The sequence below is a fragment of the Rhipicephalus microplus genome, chromosome 6 (assembly GCF_043290135.1).
Source record: "Rhipicephalus microplus isolate Deutch F79 chromosome 6, USDA_Rmic, whole genome shotgun sequence".
In the NCBI taxonomy this organism is placed as follows: domain Eukaryota; kingdom Metazoa; phylum Arthropoda; class Arachnida; order Ixodida; family Ixodidae; genus Rhipicephalus; species Rhipicephalus microplus.
The window spans coordinates 146,322,507-146,332,380 of record NC_134705.1 but is presented as its reverse complement, the minus strand read 5'-3'; positions in this window follow the sequence as shown (position 1 = coordinate 146,332,380).

Sequence of the window (9,874 nt, the reverse complement as noted above, 5' to 3'; positions counted from 1 at the left end):
TATAACCTACTTGGGGACATATTCCTCAGACCACTTTTGTGTCCTTATACAAGCAACAGGTCAATTCGTTTGATTCATGGCATATGCACTTGGATACAAAGGCTGCGTAGTTTGGGACGACCATTGTTTTTGAGTAACCCAGCACATTAGCGTGGATGATTTTTCTGTGTTGAGTGCGGGATAGCTCATAATATATTCTTCGCATGGCTTCCTCTCCTGAATCAACGTATGAATTTATTGCAATGGGTAGGCCATTCATTCATCGTAATTGACGTCGTTTCGCCCACAAATATGGCCTCTTTTACAGCGAAACCAGTTATGAGATCAGAAATCGGGTCACGCGCAGTCGCTGCCGCCGCCACCGCCGGCGTCCGTTACCACATCGCACGAAATTAGAAAAAGAACACCAGGCACAAATGACACAGTGGGGCTCGAATCAGGGTCCGCTGAGTGCTAGCCCAGTATTCTACCACTGAGGCACACCAGTGTTTCTTTTTCATGGTATTTAATAAAGTATTTGCGCAATAAAGCCAAATAAAGCGAACAAAAGTACAATCAAATCGCAAAAGTAAGTGCTCAAGCGTTACTCATAAACACTAAATGGCTAACACAGCGTGAGTCCTCACATGGAGAGTTCTTCACATCGTGTTATACAAACAAAAAAGGGGTGAGGTCAAACAGTTCTCTAAGACGGAGTACCAGCCCGGTCTAAAGTCTAGCTCGTCGTAAATGTTTTTGATGTGGATAGCCATTTGAATGAAGTGTGCGCTTGAAGAGATGATGGGCTCTGCATTGTGGTCTTGCACTCGTGTCTTCCACAAGCTGTGCATACACACGAGGAAAAACATATCATATGGTACTTCATCAAGCGCTGCTGGTAGAATATAACGTATTGTGTGAGAAATAATGACGAAACATTCTTTCAGTGCTCGCTGAAGGACATCCCAAAACAGTATGGCATCTTTGCAGCTAACAAAGCAATGTTCAATAGTTTCCTGCACATCACATAGACGGCAGTTAACAGACGGAATGAAAATACCCTTTCTTTCTAGCCATGTGTTTACCGCCGATAATTCAGAGAGGCGTTTATAGAAGATAGTTTTTGAATTCGGTGGAATGTACGTTTTGCGCACTCGCTTCAACACATCGTGGCCTGGAAGATTAGAGTACAGTGAGCGGTACTATGGAGGTGGGAAAAGTGTACTCAGTAGGTTCTTATTCAGCACCTTGCGCGATACTGTGTACATGTATTCTACAGAAAAGCGAGCTTTAAGGAACTGAACTGCGAGGTAAACTTCCTGCATGAACCCCCACAAGCATGGGCGTTCGGAGAAGTTCGATGAAACAATGAAATCTGGTAAGCAATCAACAAGTGTAACCTAAAGAAGGAATAGATTAGAGGATGGGAATTGTCTCAAAAAAAGAAGAATCAGGACATTATTTGCCATAGATAAAGGTGTTTTAGTCCTAACCCACCCTCACTAACTGGCTTGAATATATTATCACGACGCATGGGCTCAAAAGTCGAAGAGGATATGAAAGTAGCGAAAATCCGATGAAAGCGTTGTATATAGAATCTTGCGCAATGAATAAGTTGCAATGCATAGTAAAGCTTTGCCACTAAGGAAGTATTCCAACCTTCAGCTCTCCCAAATATCGAAAGTCGATAGGGAACAAATGCCTGGGCCTGTCGTTCAAGCTTAGGGACGCGTTCCTTTCAGTAATGCGCACTGAATCCATATGCATGCAATGGTACACCGAGGTATGTTAGAGGAGTTCTTGTCCAATTAATCCCTGCAAAGTGGTTCGGTGTGCTACCCCACAAGCCAAACCACAGTCCTAAACTTTTAGAGGCATTTAAACGAGCTCCTGATACTACGCCAAACTTTTCAATAGTATATACCACATTTTCGACATTTGGTTTATCTGTGCAAAAGAATGCGACATCGTCTGCATAAGCCAATACTTTAACTTCACTGCCTAATATACTAAAACCAGGAATGTAACTCGACTGTGTTATGCTTAAGCACAGGGGTTCTAGATAAAGTGCAAATAAAAGAGGTGACACCAGGCATCCCTGTTTTACAGAAGAGTGAATAGAAACTGGCTTGGAGAGTTGACCATTAACTATCAGACGAGTTGAGCATTCATTATAGCATAGTTTAACGCCTTTAAGAACAACTTTGCCAACATTAGCTTGTTCGTGAAGAGAAAAAAGGAAAGAATTATGAGCACGATCAAAAGCTTTTGCAAGGTCTACCTGTAGCATTGCAAGATGTTTTTGAGAACCATGAGAGTATTGAAGCACTGTTCTAGCGACATGTATATTGGTTTGTATGGATCGACCTCTGATCCCACATGTCTGATGAGACCCAATGAGGATCGACATAGCAAATTGCAACCTATTTGCTAATACTTTTGCGAAAATTTTGTAGTCCACGTTTTACAGCGAAATCGGTCTGTAGCCCTCGACGAAGCGAAGTTTTTTCTTGTCAGTTGTTTTTGGTATTAACACAGTGTGACTTTTGCAAGAAGATTGTGGTAGTGTATCCATGTCATAACTCATCTGAAAAATATTCAGCACTATAGGAGCAAGTGTTTTCTTGAAAGCTTTGTAAAATTTGCCTGAGATGCCATCAGGTCCCGGTGTTCTCGATAAAGGCAAGTTGTCGATTGTTTGCTCGATTTCCTGTATAGTAATGGGCCCCTTAATGACTGCACAATCATTGTCCTTCAAGGGGTTCACAAGAGAAACAAAACTAGCCTTGAGGTGAGCGTCAAGATCATCAGAGGGAGAGCTAAATAAACTGTTATAGTACGTTTCGAACGCCAAAGTAATGTCTCCGTTGTCTTTTATGAGCACATCGTTAAAGTACAAGTCTGGAATAACTTTAGAAATCGCATGGCATTGCTCATCAAGTAAAGCTTGGCGCGTCGGTTGCTCAGAATTTAAGGTGCGCTGGTTCCGAGATCTAATACGTGCCCCTTGGTAGCGAGCAGCATCATATCTCTGTAGTTGGCACTTCATATTCTCAATGTCTTTGCTATACTTTCCCTGCATTCCGCATTTCATCTCATAAAGATTGAAAAGACTTTTAACAAGTATCTTTTCATCATTCTTTCTATAGAAAGACTACAGTCCCAATTTCTAAAGCTGTAGCACGAACTTCTTGTTTAAAAAGCTCCCAAGCAGCAAAGATATGCAAACCAATCGAAAAGAATTGCCTCATTGCCATCTGGACATGATTCATGAATTCCTGATCACAGAGGAGCTTCACATTCATTTTTCAAAGGGCCCACTCGGGACGGAATTGTTTGTGACGATTTTGACCAATTTGCGCTATGATAATTCAATGGTCTGAGAATGATACAGCTGCGGTGATGCAGGATATTTTACGAGATAGGAGTGATGAGGACACGTAAATCCAGTCAAGGCGTGCATGAGAACTGCCTTGTACTCTTGTATATGCCGTTGCCCGATTCGAGACCTCGATGTCAATTAGTCCTACATAATCTACAATACCGGATAAAAGCTTGCCACTCCTGTCTCTCTTTCCAGATGAATTATAACGATCAATAGCTTCACATACGCAGTTCAAATCTCCCATAAGTACCATGCATCTGTCGACGTCAATTAAGTTACGCGCTTTTTCAAATAATTCAAGTCGTTTCAGAACCTCATTAAACACATATAGATTGATAATTCGCCATGGTGCTCCTTGCAACAAAAAATCACAGCATATATACCTGCCCTCTTCATCAACACTAGTGAAGAATGCTGAACAGGGTAGGCTCTTTCTCAGAAACAACCAACAGCCCAGCATGTGAGACACACACATTAAACTGAGACAGAAAAGGCCGCAGGGCCTTCTCGGTCTCTTCCTCGCTCTCGATCTTTGTCTCTTGGATGGCGACAATGTCGAGACACTTCCAATTGAGAAGTCTACGGAGCTGTGCCTGTTTCTGCGAAGACGTAAGGCCGCGTACGTTCAAGGTAGCAAAGATAAGTCGCTCAGACTGCGCCATGGTGACTACCTTCCAATGCGCTTATTGTCCCACTTGATCAGTCCCAAGAGTTGGCGTGAGGTTTCCCGTGAACCCCCACCAGGTCTCGTAGATCGGGATCGGCGACACTTCCCCTTTGGCATGAACTTTCGGCGACGCCGTGACTCCCTAGTCACTGACGCTGGGTCACTCCCTTTGCTTGAATCCGAGCTGGACGATGCGCAACGTTTCGGTATTGCTGCATCCATGGAGAGCTGCATATCATCTTCCGACACTGCACCATGATGAAAACGCTGCTGCGGAGCTGCAGCGCAAGCCGGTGAAGAACTTTCTGCGAGATCCAGCCCAGAGTCTCTGTCTTGTACCGGTGGTTCTTCAACATCTTTATGGGTCAGCGCAACAGCACTCTTCATAGAATTTCCTACTTGTGCTAGGGGTTGTGCGGAGTCATTTTGTGCTTGGGAGTAGTTGATAGACTTGCCTCAGGCAGGCTTGATGTCGGGAAAGCAATCGCGTTAATGTGACTCATAAAGCGCTTTGAAACAGCTAGAGAACAAGCAGTCGTCGCACAATGCGAATAGCGTAGCGAGTGGTTGTCCAATGCTCCAACACATTACAAAAGCTTGTTTTTGTTGAGCTATTACCCGTGGCGCATAACCACTTCAGGCGTAATTCCTCATCGTAGTCGGCCACTGCATGAACAATTGGCACAAAAATCCTCGCAATAGTTTGATTGATATGTGGGGTTTAACGTCCCAAAACCACTATATGAGAGACGCCGTAGTGGAGGGCTCCGGAAATTTAGACCACCTGGGGTTCTTTAACGTGCACCCAAATCTGAGCACACGGGCCCACAACATTTCCGCCTCCATCGGAAATGCAGCCGCCGCAGCCGGGATTCGAACCCGCGCCCTGCGGGTCAGCAGCCGAGTACCTTAGCCACTACACCACCGCGGCGGGGCCTCGCAATAGTTTAACGGGTATACCAAGCTCTCAGAAGAATCACGAAAAATAGCATAGTGTATGCCGGCTTACTACCCTAAAATTTTGATTATTAATACCGTAGTGGGCGTAAAGCAAGTGTGCTTGCAGCAATTACCCATTGAGGGTTTAGAAAAAGGCTATGAAAGGCCGCTCTTCTATAGCTGTCGCTGTCACTTCGCTAGCGGCGCCTTTCGCACAGGCCTGGCGTTTTTTTTTTTTTGTTGTTAGAAGTCGACACGGTTATGATAATGGAGTCTGCTTGTTCGTTTCGCATAAATTTTGCATTTTGTTTTTTCCACACAATGTGACAACTGCCTTCGTCAGTAGTGGGCTGATAAATTTTCATATGGGCAGTGGTTGGTGCTGTCTTACGAAATAATTGAAGTCTCTCATTGGTACTGGGGCAGCGTATATAGACGACTGCTTTTTCCAGCAGTGGGTTGATGAGTTTTCATATGGGGAGTCCTTGGCGAGGTCATAGGACATTTTTGAAGTCTTCTCTTTGTAGTGGGTCAGCGCTCAATATCTGCGCTTGCGGCGATTGTTTGTCAGTCCTTGTGCTCGTCGGTCAGTGCTGGGGCCGCAGAAGATAGGAACAAGATGGGTAGGCTTGGCGAATACTAGTGTGTTAATTAATTAGATCAACATGTGTGCTTTGTCGTCGCACATGCAGACACTAACACATCTCACTGGAATGGCCTAAAAATTGACTTTCAAAATGCTGGTGTCGTGAATAGTGTTTGTTTTGTCTGCAAAATCACGTGTTCTCACTGAGAGGTATAAGAGACAGGAATACGAGGGAACCTCCATTGGTCAGCAGCATTCGGCCATTCACAGCAACTACGAGATTGGGCCTATGGAGATACTGCTGAGCCACACAGCAGGGCTTATTTACAGCTCTTTACACAGAAAAAATGATAACTTTACCTGTGATGAAGTTTGCTTTATTTTAGAACAAAATAGCAATATAATAAATGGCAGGACTACTTATGGCTACATATAGCTCGAGTTCTGACTTCTTTTCAAGACTACCATATGGCAAGCTTGCTTAGCTGCTCTGTATTGGCTAATAATTCAATGGCTCAATGGCTTGTTTCTGTTCAGACGGAGTTTTTGAGCCCTAAATGGGGATGTTTTTCTGTCTGGTGCATCGTTTTCTGTAGGAAAATTTGTGACGCGCATTCCTTGCAAACATTCAGTGTGGTCTCCATGCGTCACTAATTTGTTTGTTGTGTCATTTAGAGGACGAACGTCGATGTCGTTGCTAACAATGCTTATTTGTTCAAATAGTGCAGCTTGCGATCATTGCGGCAGCGATGAAACGATAGAGCACGTTGTGTGTCACTGCCCTCGTTACAGCGTGCAACGACAGCTGCTAGCTGCTGCGTTAGCCCGCCTTGACGGCATACCCTTGTGAGAGCAGTAACTGCTCGAATCTGTCTTCGCACAGAAAATCAATGAAGGGCTTATTTAACTCTTTTCATAGTAGTGACCTATTGAATAGGCTATAGCACCCCCACTCTCTTTTTCTTTTTTGCGCGTCTATTTTGCTCATCGCTTTCTTCCTCACTTATTCCCCATTCTTTTTTCTTTAGAGGAGGGTAGGAAACAGGATGCCCGAATTTCTGGGTAACCTCCCTGCCTTTCTCTTATTTTTTTCTCCCTTTATGTACTAAGCCTAATAATTTAGAAATATCTAAAACAAAAGTCAAGCCTAGCTTGCGTCGGGGTAGCATCGGCATTTGGTATATATGTACACACTCACATTATCGAAGTTAGGCTGACGTGGGTAATTGTGCGAGGAGGTATAGCCTGATAAGAATTCTTTCGAATACTTTTTGCTGCACTTTTTCTAGCATTTTTCTACACCGAGCATTTCCTCAGTTGTCGTTGCTATGTTTTTGAGTTTCTGAACCAACACTTTTTCCTGCACCCTTCTTAGGTAAGACATCTGTAAGAAGAAGCCCTTCCTAGTTCGTTTCTACAAGAAAGTACCTATCTTTCCGCTGATGCCTACCCCAATGTCTTTTCGCAGGTGATGCATATCCATGTGCTCGCACAAATCTACGGAGTTATTCTTTTTATTATTGTCTTTCAACGTCCACGATGCACAAAGTTTCTATCAATAACAAGAATAATCGTTTATCTGTACACGGTGGAAAACAGAATTACATAATGCATCGGAGAAAGATGTCACACGTGTACGAAAGAACAACTTCAGTGGCGGTGGCCTCTGGAAGCGCTGCTATCTCTTATAATATGGCAAGGTGACCTAAACGCAGAATTGTTCTACGAACACCGTCCAATTGTTGTGACAATAAGGATGAAGGAATCTTTACTAACTTTTTCGTACGGAGCCCTGGAAGATAGAATTCGTTGGTGTCAGTCCTGAGGTGTGCTGGGAATTTCTTGGAATGTTGACATTTGGTGTAACAAGAACATTATTATTCTATTTTTACGTAGCTCAACAACCTCGCTCCGTTCACATTCTGGTGTCTCCTTTGTTCACACAATTTGTTTCACCTCTTTTAGAGGTTGTATATGTTAGGTCACCTATCCACGGCGGACACGCATTCTTGATCTGTAAGCACATGCGGATAAGCACATGCTCTCAATATTCGAACACACGTCTTGTGCACGTGTGTCTACACATATACTCAGTGGCACATACGCGATGGTACTCGACTCAGGGGCCTACGACGTACTCGAACTGTAGTGGACGACATACTCTATTCAGTAGTATACGGTAACCTCTGGGCATCCCATAAACCAGAAGCCACCAGCTTTGTAATGCCACATGCTTGCTGGTCAGCTTCTTTAGCGATTCCTGGCTGATCAATGAATCGAACTTCTGACGCATATATCGAACAAAGCTTCCCGGTGGGCTAACCTTTCGTCCGCTACCGCACAGAACACGAAATATACAAAGCTTATGGAGAGCTTACCTCTGCGAACTTTTGTTTCATACTTAATCTGCTGACACTCATTTTTTTTCTCCATTGAGTAATATTTGTACTACATTGTTTTTCTGGTATTTGCGCTTGCATTATTATCATGTTTGTTTTATTGTCTGCATTTTGCACTGCAGGTGGTACCTAACGCTGCTACTCCCGACTTTTTACCAGCACAGTAAAACCTTTCTGTGCACTGTTTTTTGAGGCGCCCTTTGTATTGTTTTGTAAGACACGGCAATCATTGGAATCGTGGACTGTATTTCATCTTTTTTTTTCTCTTTGTGAATCAACGCGTTTGTGTTAACCACTATCTTTCTTTGTAATTCGTTGAACATCTTGTACTTTTGTACTTCCTGCCCGTTTGATATGTTTACTTCACCGCCCACCTGCACGAAGTCTGGCATTCTAACCATCAGTGTTCGTCTAAATAAATAAATAAATAAATAAATAAATAAATAAATAAATAAATAAATAAATAAATAAATAAATAAATAAATAAACACTCGGCTTATCCCGCCTACCTTGGGAACCAACTTCATACGAATCATGCGGATGGAAGGTAATTGTGTTGTATAATATTGTGCTAAACTTTATGAACTGGCGCTAAAGATCTATACAAATGGACGCACCGACAAAAGTCAGAAAGCCGCATATGTTTCACTTAACCAGCTGATTGCATATCAGTCACGAATTCAATAAAAGCGTGTGTATTATAAACACCAGAAGCGGCAAACTAATACGAAACGCTGGGTGTCGCGAAGATGACAACCCTGCGGACACTGCTACGTAAATCAACTTCAGCGGATGGTGCTTAAGTACAACTCACATTAACTTGACGTAACGACTGTGTGGAGGTAGTACACATGTAGTGCATATGGTAGAAAACATGTTAAAGGAAAGTAGATAGCCAACACTGAAACCACAATTGACGTTTAGGGAACACTTTAGGGTCTCTTTGAAAAGCATTGCGAGACGAGGCGTGGTGGCTCTGTGGTATAATACTTAATTGCCTCGTAGAATGCTGGGGTTCGATGCCTGCTGAGTCCCCGACATTCATCCTTTGCGTTCATCGAGTCAGTGCTGCCGATATAACCTTCTTCTTAACGCTCACACGTTAAAATTACCCATGTCTGTTCTCGCGGTTCCTGGGTAGACAAACAGCTTCAAGCACCTTTGGCACATACCCACCCGTGGGTATGTGCCACACGTTTGGCGGAAAGGGTTTAACGACGTACGCGACCAGATTGAGACATTATCTATGCTATGGCCAGTGAGGCCAAATTGGTCAAACCATCTTTCCCTCCCATACTAAGCACGCAGTCGTAGGCGGCTAGATAGATATATAGATAGATGGATGGATGGATGGATGGATGGATTGATGGATGGATGGATGGATGGATGGATGGATGGATGGATGGATGGATGGATGGATGGATGGATGGATGGATGGATGGATAGATAGATAGATAGATAGATAGATAGATAGATAGATAGATAGATAGATAGATAGATAGATAGATAGATAGATAGATAGATAGATAGATGCTAAAAATGCGTGCAGTACGCAAACAAATAATTCACTTTTACTAAAATATTGATACTTCCAAAGACTTAGGGGAATAGTTGCTATTCATACCAATCTCATCTAAACAACCCAAATAACTTTGGTTAGATCATTTTAGCTGTAATTACGTGCCACATCCAGCTGAATACTTTGTGCTCAGTGCTACGATGCAGAAAGTACATAATTATTCTATCTTTGCTTTCAAGCGTAGAAAGCCGATTTGGTTACTGATTAGCTTAGCTAGTTCTTTCTTTTAGAGTAAATATAATTTTATGGCCCACTTTACGTATCCAGCCAGAGTCATGTTAGGCAAAAAACAAACAAACAAACATACAACTATAATGGGTGAATATTTATGATAATGCTG